Source organism: Haliaeetus albicilla, chromosome 21 (assembly GCF_947461875.1).
Source record: "Haliaeetus albicilla chromosome 21, bHalAlb1.1, whole genome shotgun sequence".
NCBI lineage: Eukaryota > Metazoa > Chordata > Aves > Accipitriformes > Accipitridae > Haliaeetus > Haliaeetus albicilla.
In genome coordinates, this window is record NC_091503.1 from 20,095,919 (window position 1) to 20,109,455 (window position 13,537).

The 13,537-nt window shown below is 43.3% G+C and overlaps 1 long non-coding RNA gene and 1 other non-coding gene across 2 annotated transcripts; one reads left to right on the plus strand and one right to left on the minus strand.

Annotated features, from left to right (window-relative positions):
- The first annotated feature begins 2,024 nt into the window (after positions 1–2,024).
- TRNAY-GUA (transfer RNA tyrosine (anticodon GUA)) lies at positions 2,025–2,114 on the plus strand. The gene is given in 2 exon segments: positions 2,025–2,061; positions 2,079–2,114. It is a non-coding gene; the product is annotated as a tRNA-Tyr (tRNA).
- A 6,267-nt stretch (positions 2,115–8,381) lies between these two features.
- LOC138690332 (uncharacterized) lies at positions 8,382–13,524 on the minus strand. The gene is made up of 3 exons (XR_011329173.1): positions 13,427–13,524; positions 11,378–11,500; positions 8,382–10,486 (listed from the first exon to the last, which is right to left on the minus strand). It is a non-coding gene; the product is annotated as an uncharacterized lncRNA (long non-coding RNA).
- Positions 13,525–13,537: the final 13 nt, after the last annotated feature.

A 13,537-nucleotide genomic window follows, 5' to 3' on the forward strand; every position in this document is an offset into this window, starting at 1 on the left:
CTCTGATTTAGGAGCTTGGGTCCATGTTATCTGTTGTGCCATTCTTACTCCAGCAGAAGATTAACTTCACATTCTTGCATATGGGTATCTCGGGGACCTCCTCCCACCAAGACCATCTGACCCCAGAGAGTGCAGATATTGCCCTGACAGGCACACAGCAGTTCTGTTTCTAACCATCCTATGTTTTTCTTTACAGCATCAGCTGACCTGATAGTCGTTGGTGGGTACATGAATGTCATGACAGATCACAGGTCCCAGGATTAGGCCTTCTGAGAAGCTGCAACGTACCTTGTAGGTAAGTCAAATATTTCCTGACCTTCCTATATTCCCATGAACAAAACCAGGGAGACATCCTACTGAATTTCTATCAAGATCTGTGCTGCTTTTAGCAGTAGAGGAGGCTTAAGTTATCTTTTAGTACGAAAATAAATAAAATGTGTGTGGGACTTTGATTGTGAGACAAAGAGCTGTATTTTCGAGGCAGAGAAGTAGTTTTGCTGTGAGTTCATCTACTCTGTGAAGTTACCTTCCTGATGTGGGGGTCACTTTGGTGTATGTTTGCCAAAAACCTCTGGAGACCATCTGGTCCAACCTCTTGTTCCAGACAGGGTAGACTTTTAAGTTAGGTCAGGTTGCTCAGAGCTGTGTCCAGACAAGCTTTGAGTATCTCCATGGGTGGAGATTCCACTCCCCGGGCAACCTTTGCAATCGTGAAAATTTTTACTCTCATGGTATTTTTCTCCCCTTATATCTCATCAAAATTTCTCTGGCGTCAGCTTGTGCCTGTTGCCTCCCGTCCTCTCACTGTGCACCCCCAAGCAGAGCGTGGCCCTGCCTTCCCCATCCTCTCTCATTTGGTAGTTGCAGACTGCAGTATGATCCCCCTTTACCCGTCTCTTCTTAAGGCTGAACAAGCCCAGCTCTCTCTGCCTCCCCTCCTACATCGTGCGCTCCAGCCCCCTGGCCACGTTGGTGGCCCTCCACTGCATTTGCTCCAGTATGTCCTCAGCTGTCTTGTACCAGGGAGCTAAGGCAGGACACAGCATTCCCAATGCAAGCTCTTAAGTGCTGAATACAGAGGAATAATCACTTTCCTCAACCTGCTGGCTACGTGCTTGCTGAAACAGCCCAGTGTTTGGGGTTGAATCATAAGGAGGAGGTGGCGGTAAGCATGGGTTGAGGATGGATATGCTGTAGGGCACTGAGGTAACACTGCTACACACACTCCCATCGCAAGTAGGATGGCAAGTAGGATGGCGTGGTTTCGGCAAACAGGGTGTCTGCTCACAGCTTACCGCCCCACCCTGCTGCTCAGACAGCGGAGATGCTTGTGAATCACTGTAATTCAAAAGAGAGTAGTTTGCTTTCAATTGCCAGAGCTGTGAGCTGCGGCACTCACGCAGATGATTCACAAAGGGCTCGGCCTCCCAGGCCCAGGGGTTGGGGAGGCCACCGGTTGCAAATGCCAGATATTGCAACCTCATCTGTGTACCAGGGGTCTCACATGCACCGTGGGAGTTGATGGGATTAGAATTAAAATCTCAATGGTTATTCCTTCCCCTCCTTTTCCTTCATTCCTCTACATTCGCTGTGGAAGCTGTTGGGGAGCGTGCTAACTGATTTGTTTGCTGATTTGTTATTGGACTTGGCCGGAGAACTGTTGTGGGGAATTGTGTGGAGGGGAGTTGTCCTCTTCTCCTAGCTCTGCTTAGGAAATGTGGCAAGGTCACAGAAGAGCGGGCAAATTTCTTTGTCAAACAGTAGATAGATTTCATATGGGCCATCACAGGAACTCCAACCTTAATGTTACCACCACCAACAGTCTTACAAGAGCTGTGAACTATTTGGCAGAAAACTGGCAGTTTTGTAACCAAAATCCAATTTTGCAGGGAAGTTAGCTTTGTGTCTTTTTTTTTTGGATACTGTTTTGCTGTTGTGAAAAGCAATACATATGGAAACCCATTAGAGCCTAAGGCTATTGTTGATACAGTCTTGACTCATTCTTGGCAACCCTTCTTCATCTTCCTTCGATAGCTCAGCTGGTAGAGCGGAGGACTGTAGGCTGCTTGTAGAAAGTAATCCTTAGGTCGCTGGTTCAATTCCGGCTCGAAGGAAAGGTTTTGGAGTTTTGTTTTGGTTTTTGTCTTTCACTTATTTCTGGAATTTACAACTTTGCAGAGCTCCCCTTTCCAACTATATGCCTCTTGAGACCCCGTGAGAAATTTAGCCTACTTAAAACATACCACTTTCAAGGATTTCATTTTTACTACCTGCCTTGTCTGCTTCAGCTGATTCTTACAGCAATGGTGCTTTGACCTTTGCCACTTCTCTACCTAATCAGTTGATCCCCATCATACGAGCTTCTCTTCTGCAGGGGCTCAACACCTTCCACAGACCCTTGTTAGCTAGAGCAGACCCACAGCGCAGAGCTTGCAGAGCCTCTTTTAGCTGAGTTGGGTGTGGAAAATGGAGGGAGGTCCAGTTACTGGGTCCTCCTTGTTTCTGGTTTCACCACTTTTCCTATCCCATTCTTGCATTTTGAAGTTCTGAGGTTTTGAGGGGGGGTGGGCTAAGAGAGATGGGGAAGAAAGATCTTTTCATGAGGACAGGAACACCATGGTCATTCAGGTTCAGATATTTGTCTGAGACAGCCACTACATGCAATAATCATTGGCCTCACGAGAGGGTTGTGAATACCATTGTGCCCACTGCTCTGAGGTGTATCATTTCCATGCACTGTCCATTTCAATGAAGAATTGTAAAGGTTGGGGCTGGCTACAAAGGAAATGGGTAAGAGAGAGGCAGTAGAACCGTGTGAAAGGAGACCACAGGCCAGGTTAAGGAGGCGTTCTAAGAACTCATTCATACAGAAACCAACATCAGAAAATTTCAGAGAGTAGAAAAGAGGGCACTGTGATCTGTTAAAGAAAATTTTGTTTCACACAGGAAACTGACTCAGGGAACTCACTTTCATAAGACACAATGAGCTCTGAGAGGTCTGTAAGAAGCTTTATTAAAGAAAAGATTAGAGGTTTTTAGATGTTTATATTAGATGAGACGACATTAGGGATCCAAATCCCAAAGCTCATACAAAGCTTCTCATGCAAAGCATCTCCTCATGCAAAGCACAGTGCTAAGCCAAACAATGATAGGAGAAGGAGGTGGCAACTTTGGTTGGTTTCTTACCTTTCACTGTGTTATAAATATATTAGTATTGCTTAATGAGAAATATTTGCTAGAAGTTGGGTCAAATGCGTCAAGGAACCAGGACTAAGCTAGAATGAATAATCAAGCAATTATATGCAATTTCAGTATTTTAAAAGACTTTTTCTTTACTAATTAGCGTCAGATCAATGACCATCGATCATAGTAGAACACCAGTTTTCTTTGTCCTTCCAAATCCAGCTGCACTAATTCCTCTTCAGCCTGCATAGCAGTACACACTTAAAACCTCGTGACCATAATGGGTTTTCAGCATGGGGATGGAGGCATTTCTGCCTCTCCTCTTAACAACACAACCAGCCCTCCAGGCCCTGGGGGGTGGGCAGGCCATGCATTTATTGCTCCATAGGTCCTCCCACAGTGGGATGGGGTTGTAAAAGCAAGGGTGGGAAAGGCAAGCAGCCGCCTTCCCAGTCCTGCTAGGAGTCCCAGGGAGGAGGATGCACAGCAGCAGTGTCACCGGTGGGAATCCGGCAGTCACTTTAGACGAGGAGGAGGAGAGGGGTATGAGTCTTGGGTGATGCCACAGGAGGAACTCAGGTGTATTTGTAACCAGCCTGGGTAACAAATCTGTCCCGTGGCACCTGGGACAGATTTTCTCCTTGCAATGCACCTTTTACAGTCTTGGTGACCGTATTTCCAAATGAGTGAATACATGATTCATGCGTTTAATTGCTGCAGTAAGCCTGAAGCTTTTGATTCAAAATCTGCCAATAATCATGAAAAGTAAATCCTTGTGCTGGTATCAGAGAAGGCACCAATGATTTCCCTAAGACTGGGGAATGGTGGTGACTAATGAATGGACTGACTGCCTCACAGGTATTTTGTTGATGTGGAGATCTTTGCTGATGTAATATTTCAGTCTGGGTTGCACAAGCTATGACTGAAACGAGAATGGAGGGAGAAGGGTTTAATTAAAAGTAGGTTGTCATTGCAGATGGTGTTCTTTCTGTAGTTGGAAAGGGTGAGTTGTTGCAGCATGGGTTCACCCTCATATTACTGCACACCAGTGGGTAACTGGGTCCTGGTGGAGAATACCACCTGATGTGGTTAGCTTCTGTTATCCTGTGGCTGTTTCATGTCATGCTATTTCAGCCACCAGGACTGCCCCATACTGACACAGTGGTGACATGGACACTGTGTCTTTCTCTGCAATGACATCCGCACAAGGTAATGTTATAAAAGTTCCAGCAAATGTAGCCATCAAGCCAGAAATGTGAATTTAAATAAAGTTCTGGTGTTTTTCTTGCACATGTGAGTTGAACTTCAGACAACAAAGGTAGGAAGTATTTAAAAATGTTATAGTCTTCCATGTTTAGGAGCTTCACTTTCTCTTTAATCTTGAATAAGCTTTCTCTCACAGCCAAACTTCTCTGGCCCATCAGACATTATGAAGGTCACCGTGTCCTTGTTTCAGAAGTGGCATCCCATGGACCAAACCTCTGAAACAAAGTCCTAACCAGCTGGGGACACAATAGACTAGCAGTAGTAAGCTCCTGTTAGACAAGATAATGTTTGTTATCAGTGGGATGAGTGGGATGTTCCTTCCCTTTCCAAAATACTTTTTTCTTCTTGTTGTCTCACTTCTTGTCCCAAAACAGATTTTTAACCTATCCCCTAGCTTAGATGCAGCATACTGTGTGATGAAGAAACTGAAGCTCATTCAGTTGGCATAAACATACTGCAAAATATCTGTACTTTCTCCCCAAAGGAAGAGCAGTGCTCGCATTCCTGTAGGACAGCTTGCTGAGTCTGATCCAGTCGTTTGTCTCCGCAGTACATCTTATGTGGTTATTTTGCACCTTTGCTAAGCAGCGAGTGTTACATGGTTTGTGACTGGTCTTGTCTGTGCTCATTCTGAAAGTAGCTTTTCATTAAAAATTAAAAGTGCAATTTTGGCACTGGGGTAACTCCAAGTTCTCAATTGTACTCGCTTTGAATGACTTTGTATATTTTGAGCTTTGTTTTGATTTTCCAGCATAAATGAATCCCAGCCTTGCTCTAGACACCTCATTTCACCTGGTTGCATCAAAGTCATATTGCAGAAAATGCTTCTTCCAACACAACATGAAACAACTGAGCAATGCACGGCCTGCCTAAGGAAATTTGGTTAACCTTAAAGAAACTTCAGAAAAGCTGGGTAGTCTCCAAATTTTGAATGATGTGAGCTACATGCCTCAATATCGGGTTTCAGCCCAGAAATGTAGCGCTGGAGCAGGGATAGGACTGAAGACCTAACTTTATACTTGAGCCCACTGCTTTCCTTTGAGCTCTGTAAATTCTTTTTGCTGCCGTTGCTCTCTTGTAGCCACCTGTTGCCTCTGGTCTTGCAGATTTAGATAAAGCTCTTTGAACAGGGTCATATCTTTGTAAAGTTTTTCATGATGACAAGGAAAACATGGTCCTGATTTCTGTCTGGAGTAATAATACCAATAAATAGTAACAACTGTGCTGCTCCCTTACAGCTCTAGAGGTAGAATCATGGCAATTAAAATAATGTGCAATTAAGGAGAGTTGAAAAGGCTTTTAAAACCAGGAAGCAAGTCGAGATGCTCTGCTGATGATTTGCTAGTTTGTAGAAATTGCAAGTGGTTGCAAATTGGTTTGCTTTTACCATGAAATAAAACTATTCTCCAGTGTGTGTTTGGCTGAATTTATGAAAAGCATCTCAGCATGGCTGGAAATGACCAACAGCAGTTGCTGCCTTTACTTGCACCAGATCGGGTGGATTTACACCAAACTGAGCAACTGTTTGCACATTTCTTCAGGCCTTCTTAACCACCCTCTACCAACCAATTTTTCTTCTTCCTATTGTAGTTGTTATAATCAGGCCTTGATAAGAATTGCTGCCAGAGACATCCAATCAGTCCCATGTTATCATCTGGAAATGATTAGAGTCCTCAGGACAGACTGAAGCCATTTTGATAGCATTGATTAGTTCCTTATTTCAAGTTGTGCTGTTTCACCATTTACTGTTTTAAAATTCTTGCCTCATTTATGAGGATTTTTTTTTTTTACATTGTAAATAACAAAATGTATTTTGTTGTGTGAATCCAAATAAGCTTTGAAGTTTGTGGCTTTGTAATTTGAAAGTCATCTGGAGATTGTATGCTCTCTTGTCAGCTTTAATCAATGCACGATAATCAATTATCATATCAAAGTGTTCAATTACTCCTTAGTGATGAGGTGCTGTAGCTGTTCGGCTTCATTTCCTAGAAGATTCTCAGCACTGTCACTGCAGCATTGGGGTTACTTAGCTGACTGCTTAAAGCCGTCTGCTGTGAAAATGAAGCTGGTACCAAATCCTTACAGAACCAGATACACATCGCTCAAAAAGCAAAACCTTGAGTGTTGTAACCCAAATATATGAGTAAAAGACCAATTTTAGCAAGGTACCTTGCCTGGCCCTAGCCAACATAATATATTTAGCTAGGGTATTTCATTTACTCCTGACTTGGGCAAGATTCCCATTGGTTACAGTGAGAGTATTACTTAAGTAACACCAGCCTCCTCACAGAAAGCAGCGTCAGATGCTTCTTCAACACTGCAAACCACTTCTTTCTATCTAACTTGTGAGTTGGATGTACTGTGTTGTTGCCAGTTCCTAAGAAGGGAGTCTTTGTCCATTTGTCTGTGCTTTTGTGCTTAGGAGGGATGCTAAGAGTCCTGGCTCCTTCTTTGTTGAGTCTGAAGAGGTTTCAGCATTCCTTTTTCCTGCGGTATACTACCCCTCCGTTTCCCAGGGATTATGGGAGGAAAGTTACTGCTGGTTCTTGGGTCAGTACATTTATTTGAAGGCTGAGGAAAAGAAATGTGAACAGGTGAAGGATGACTGCCGCTTAAGTCCCCCAAACCTTATAGAGGCCTGAGAAGATCTGTATTTGTGAATTAAGGGTCTCTTCAAATTCAGACTTGGGGTGTTGCCCTTGTTAGAGTGTGTGGAGCTAAACCTCCCCCTAATAATTTTAATGTCAATATAAGGCTTTTCTGGGATCACCATGTTTTGAACGCCACACAGTCCTCCTTAGTGTATCCATCCTCATGTCCCTGTGACATGGAGAGGTACCAATGTCCCTACTTCACATAACATTGTTAGTCCCTAAGACTGCTGCTGTTGAGTAATGGGTCCTGAGAGGCTGCAGCAGAGCAGGAAAAGTCACCTGAACCTTCAGAGGCTCTGACTGTTGTGTGTCCTGACCACCTTTCTTCACTTCTGGAGTTCCTCACTTTTGGGAAACCATTGATGTAACCCTCCAAGAAACTAGCAATGAGTTTTCCCTTGATTTCAGTTTGCAGCAGCTTTGCAGCCTGAATGATGTCCTTGACTCTTTCTCCCAGAAAGATATCAAACTACCCGTGAATAAAACTCCAGGAGGATATTGCCATATTAAATCTCAGAGCACTGCCACAACGAGTTTTCCAGCGCTGACTCCGTGCCAGGAGAGCTGAGTGGTGCGTGCTGGAACGGAGAGCTCCTTCTGCTGTGGTCAAATGGGGACGGAGGAGAGTGGAGGGTTGCTGGTGCAGGAGCCCTTCTTGGAGGTGCGTCCACCCACCCACCAGCTGTGGCCTGCTGTTGCTTTCCTGCAGGGAGCCACATGCATGTGAACGGGCCAGTGCTCAGTCCTTTGTGAGAAATGAAACAGTACATGTATCTAGGAAAGGACGGTGAAAAAAGCAGAGAGGACACGAGCTGTGTTTGAGCCACATTTCACCAGGCTGAAGGAAGGAGAGCGTGAGGGGCTCTGTGGTGAGAAGGTCTCTAAAAACATAGCAATTATCCTCATCTCAGCTTGCCTATTGAGAAATAATCAAACTTGTGATGAGTCTTGTGACCTGTCAGACCTTTTAACTGAACTGCAGCTGAAGAGGTTCACTATAAAAGGGTATAGGCTGCTTCTTGTTGTTGATTTTTAACCATGAGAGTTCCTAAGGGAAATAGCATATAGTAATAACATTTAATGGTCTTCTGATGAGCATCTGGTGCTGGGTGTTTTTTTCTTTTAAATTGCATTAAAATTAAAACTGCAGTATTGCACTGAGTCCTCATTTCCTGTTAGGAGAGGAATTATGATGCTCTATTGATTGGCAAAGCTGTTTCCCATCCTACATAAGTGTGGTTAGTGGACAGAACTTCTCTCGCAGACACAGACGTGCCCTACCACCCCCCTCAGTTCTGAAAGTTTTTCCCTCTAAATTATTCATAGTGAAACCACTGATCCCCAACATTTAAAACAGAGGAGAGAAGGTATGAAATACTCTCATGTATGCCTTTGCATTAATTTATATGCTATCACATTGAATAAAAGGAAATAGCAATTTAAGCATGTTCAAGAAGCCCCATGATGAGTATAATTGATGCATTCAGCCTATAGAACATACATATAATAGTCCATTGTAGTTATGGTATTGGCCAGCCAATATTTTTGCCTTGGAGATCATTACTTAAGCTGATGACTCTTGACCCTTTTCTTTTAGTGCTTCGAGAAGTTTGCCAGAAAGTACCCTTTTGTGCCAGTCAGCCTTTAACATCTCCCTCTGAGCAGCCTCAATTTTTCATTTAACTTGCTTCTGAACGTTAATCTGCTTTTTATCCCAAGGATCTTTATGAGAAATAAATTGGAGCCTTTTCAGAAACGCCAATTGTAAAAGCTTCTTCCTTACTAGTCAAAAGCTTGTCACAATGTAGCAACAATGTATGTGTTGTAAAATGGTGTAAAATTTAACAAAAAATCAAAAATAAAAAGGCAACGGAGCAATGCTGAAACCACATGTTGGGTGTTTCTGCACAGAAACTCGCTTACCTGCGCAGTCCTTGGAAGCGTAGGAAATGCGATTCATAGCAGTGGATAGGAGAGCGAAGAAACTCACTCTTGGAAAGATAAAGATCTACTCTGACATAACTTTGCAGTTACTATTAGTCCTCATCCCCCCGGGGTGGCCAATAGGCAGAATGAAGAGGAAGGCTCACAGCATAAATGGCAAACCTCATTAAAGTACCTGGTTTAAATAGGTGCTGACTCAGGAAAGGAAGAGTGCTGGTTGAGACCTTGAAGACTGACGTAGTGCATAAAACCAGGTGGTTCCTTTTCCACCTTGTTGGGAAAGAAGCGAAAGGGATACCAGTGAGGAGAGCAGGCTGCACTGGGGAGAGCCTGCACTGACGGATGCACGCTTCCCCCGGGGGCAGTCGTCATCTGAGCGCTTGTTGGTACCCAGGTCTCCCCGACGAGATGTACTGGTGTACGCAGGGACAGGGAAAGAAAATCCAGGTTTTAATCTGAGGTGGATTGCTCTTTTAAGGCTGCAGTGAGGAGGCATTTTTCTCATCAACTACCACCTTACAAGGGGAGTGCAGGTAGAATTATGGAATGAATTATAAAGAAATCCCATATCCCCCTATTAAAACAGAATAAAAAAGCCTAACGTCAAGGCGAGTGGTAAGGGATCATCAGTGATTTGAGAATGAATGTGACTTGGAGCCCCTCTCCCCCCACCCCGCTAATGACTGGTGAAAAGCCCTCTGAAACATGGCTTCACTGAAGCCAAGGCGCCAACAGATTCCTTCCCATTTGTATTCTTTCTGAAGAGGCCTTTCTCTGCCCAGTGCACATGGCGATACCCACTTTATTAAAAAAATCCACACAAATGATGGCTGCTCTTTCTTTGCTAGGAAAGACAGACCTCAGCAAATAATTACTTCTAGTTCTTACTCCTAACATATGTATGACTTATTATTTATAGAGACTTGTAATAAAAATGGGAATGATTTTCTTGACCCGGTAAGTTACAGCTTAAACCAATAAAAGAACAAAGGAGGGGGATGTAAGAAGAAAAGGACATAGGAAAAGGTTTTGTTTAAAGAGTCACATGCACAGCTAATAGATATACCCAGAGAAAAGAGATAAAATACCCCAGATTAATAACTGTGACGTTCTGCTGGCTTATTGCTTTCTGCAGGCTTTACCCTTTGTGGACACAGAGCTGTATAAAAGATGAAGTAGTTGCACTCCACATTTTAGTCACCCCAGTAATTTTGGCAACATCTCTGTTACAAATGCATGTTCTCCAAGGAAAGCTATCCTCTCTCTAGTATTTCCAAGGGAAAAATTAATCGGGTTCACTTCTCTGTGTTGCCTCTGTACTTGCTCCTCCATTCTTTGCTTCTCACTGCTTGACCTTTGTTGAGTTAGTCATGTAAGCCACAAAATGCTGCTTTAAGTATATAAATCTTGGTCCTCCTATTTCCTGTGAACAGGTCCAGCTGAGAAAGTGAAGAAGAAACCTGTCAGGATGCCATCACAAGCACCGTATATCAGAAACACACTGGACAGAAAACCCAGCTCAAACACTAACTTTGTTTTTGCAAAGCAGGAAACGTTGCTTAAAATCATATAGTAAATATTTCTTTGTGTATCATGGGGAGCTTTCATGTAAGCTCAGATTAACTGGAAATCAGGACAAGGCCTGAACTTTGCTCCCTCATCGCTATGAAAGCAATCGTCTGGGGTATTTTTCAAGGAAGCCCCTCAGCTCTTGAGCTAGGCAGAAATGCATTGCAATTGACCTCAATACCGCGTTCTTCAGCGATTAGAGAGAAAGACTTCTAGGCTGATATTTAAAAATAAAGAAATGTCTCAGAAGGAGAGAGAGAGATGGGCAAAGATACAGAAGTGGAGAGAACCAGCAAAGGGAAAAAGTCCATTACACATATGAGAAAGGAGAAGAGGGACAAGGATGAGACAGGTGTTTATTTCACAGGGGTGAAATCAGAATGCAAGTACAGGTTGAAAGAAACCCATAAAAGGCTTTTTTGACTATAGAGAAGTTTGAAACTGGTGTAAAATGCTGTTCCAGAAAATACCACTGCATGCAGCATCAACAGAAAGATGAGAATCCAGGGAGTTGCAAAGACATCCCTAGCGCTGGTGTCTCTGAGGGGTCAGGGCTGGGGGGCTCAAGGAGGGTAGGGGTAGTCTGGGCATTAATCACTTGGGTGGGTACAGGTGAATGCACTACCATTCACCCGTGGCTTTTTCCAGGGCCCTGCATCACAACACGCCTCCCAAATATTTTGCAAGCATGCAGAACAAGCTTCCCCAGCAATAACCTGGCGCGGGGTTGTGTTGTCCCCCCTCTTCCCCCTGCCGCATACCTGGCAGCTCTGCCTTATACGTGGAGGACCTAGAGCCCAGGGGGTAAACGTCTCACCCGTGGTGGCGGATTGCTTCAGCCAACAAGCCTGGCAATCTTGTACTTTTATGAACACTGAGCTCACCTTGGATATTAAAAGAAAGAAATGCATTAGCTGGTAAGCGTGTTGGGTCTCTTCCAAGGCACACTAGGGTGTTGCTCTGCACACCAGCATGGAAACAATTTGCAGGCTGGAGAGCCGGTAAGCTCTCTCTCAAGGAGCTGTGCCACATGCTCTCCTCTCCCTTTGCCTTCAGAGTTGCTCTTTATTCAACCTCTTTTGCTCCAGTTTCGCCATCTAAGCTTAAACGTGGCCTTCTGACATGGAGAATCTGGGTGAGTAGAGCCATATTAGTTGTAAAATCCCTAGCCAATCTTATTTTTTGGCATGAAGGTGGCTGTTACGGCATTGTTTTTATTATTCATCAAAAGGAAACTTTTCAAAGTAAATACATCAAATACCACATAACATAAGCTCTTCCCAACCACTGCTTCCTCTCCCTTTTTCTTTTTCCCTACGTCCTATTTTTATAAGTAATCAAGTTGTTACTCAAGAGTCAATTCCAGGTCATCTTTCATTTGCTCAAAATATATCCTTATTGGCAAGCTATTTTCCCATTATTCAGGAACACACATATTGTTTTACTTACAGCTGTGTGCTGTGTTTTATGTTCTCATATAAATGTTATGCCTAGATTATCATAACTAGACCAAACTGGTTTTAGGGTTTGTTGTTGTTGTTATTTTTAGGTGTCCCCCCTGCCCCAAACAGGAGAGAAATATTATATCTGGTTTTTGGTTTCTTTTCTGGTTCTTAAAACGACTCAACTTTCCACATTTCTCTCTAGTAACATAGATTTCCCCTCTGCTCTGCAAGTTTCCCTAGTTTGGGGAATGATGATAGCCGAGGTTTGGGAAAGATTAAGGGGTAAGCAGCATTGCTTCCATCCCAAGAGGAGCAGGAAAGAAGACAAGGCAGGGACAGATTCTAGAAATCATTACCTGCTGCTGCTGCAAAAAAGTACTTTTTCTTATCTGTTTTAAAGTGTCACTAGTTTCAAGGAGTGGTCCTGTTTCTAGTGTTGCAGGATCTGGCAAATTCTGGTGAGTTCTGCATTAGTTTAGCCACTACTTTCATGATTTTGGGAGCTGATCAAATAGAAGCTCATATTCGCATGTTAAGGGCCCACTGAGGGAAAGCACCTAAGTCCCATTGGCTTCAGCATATTCTTAAATATTTACTGAAGCTATTAACTTACTTGAGGTCTTGATGCAAAAGAATGCATTTGTAGCAACAACTGTATATTGTTGTTATTAATCTTATCACTGTATTTCATGCCTGCATGTGCTAACGCTTGATACACTAGAGAGACATGCAGCATGCAGAAGAGATGCATTTTCTTCTGTACAGACGACAAAAGACAAAACAGAATTTCCCCCTTATTTTTAGGGTGCCTATGACAGTGGAAGACCACAGGAGGAAAGTGTGCTGCTGAATTTCCTGCAGCGTTATGGTTTTGGGGGTTCTTTTTGGTATGGTCTTCTAATGCAGGAAGGCATGGTTCTTCCCCCCCCCCCCCCGCCCCCATGAGAGTAAGACCACATGCACATCTTAAGCTACTCAGTTTATTAATACTCTGTGCTTGTTAATTTGTGAATGACTTGAAGGCACTCAGAACATTAAAGGAAGTCTCCTCCTGGAGGTTTTTAAAAGAGACTCTCCTGGATTTTTTGAAGTTGAGATATTCATAGTTTGCACGGGCTTGTTTTTTCTGAGTAAATGTGTGCTAAATGCTAATGCTTGCATTATAACTAGGTATCTTATAGTAGGTATGATGTTTAACTGGTGCCCAAGATTCAAGAACAGAGATGATACATGAACATTTGGGCCACATTAGGTGAATTGTTAAAAAAATCCTGGTCTCTTTCATTATTTTAACCTCCAAAGAAGAAATCCCCTATAGGATAAATGTTTAATCATTAAAGCAAACAGACAAACACACAAACCAACCTTTTATCATTGTTGGTGGGAAAAGTATGCCTCACACTTTGCAAGACTCACGAGGAACAGCAGGCACACTTCTGGTTGTGGGTAATAGTCTGGTTACTTGATGTTTTCAGG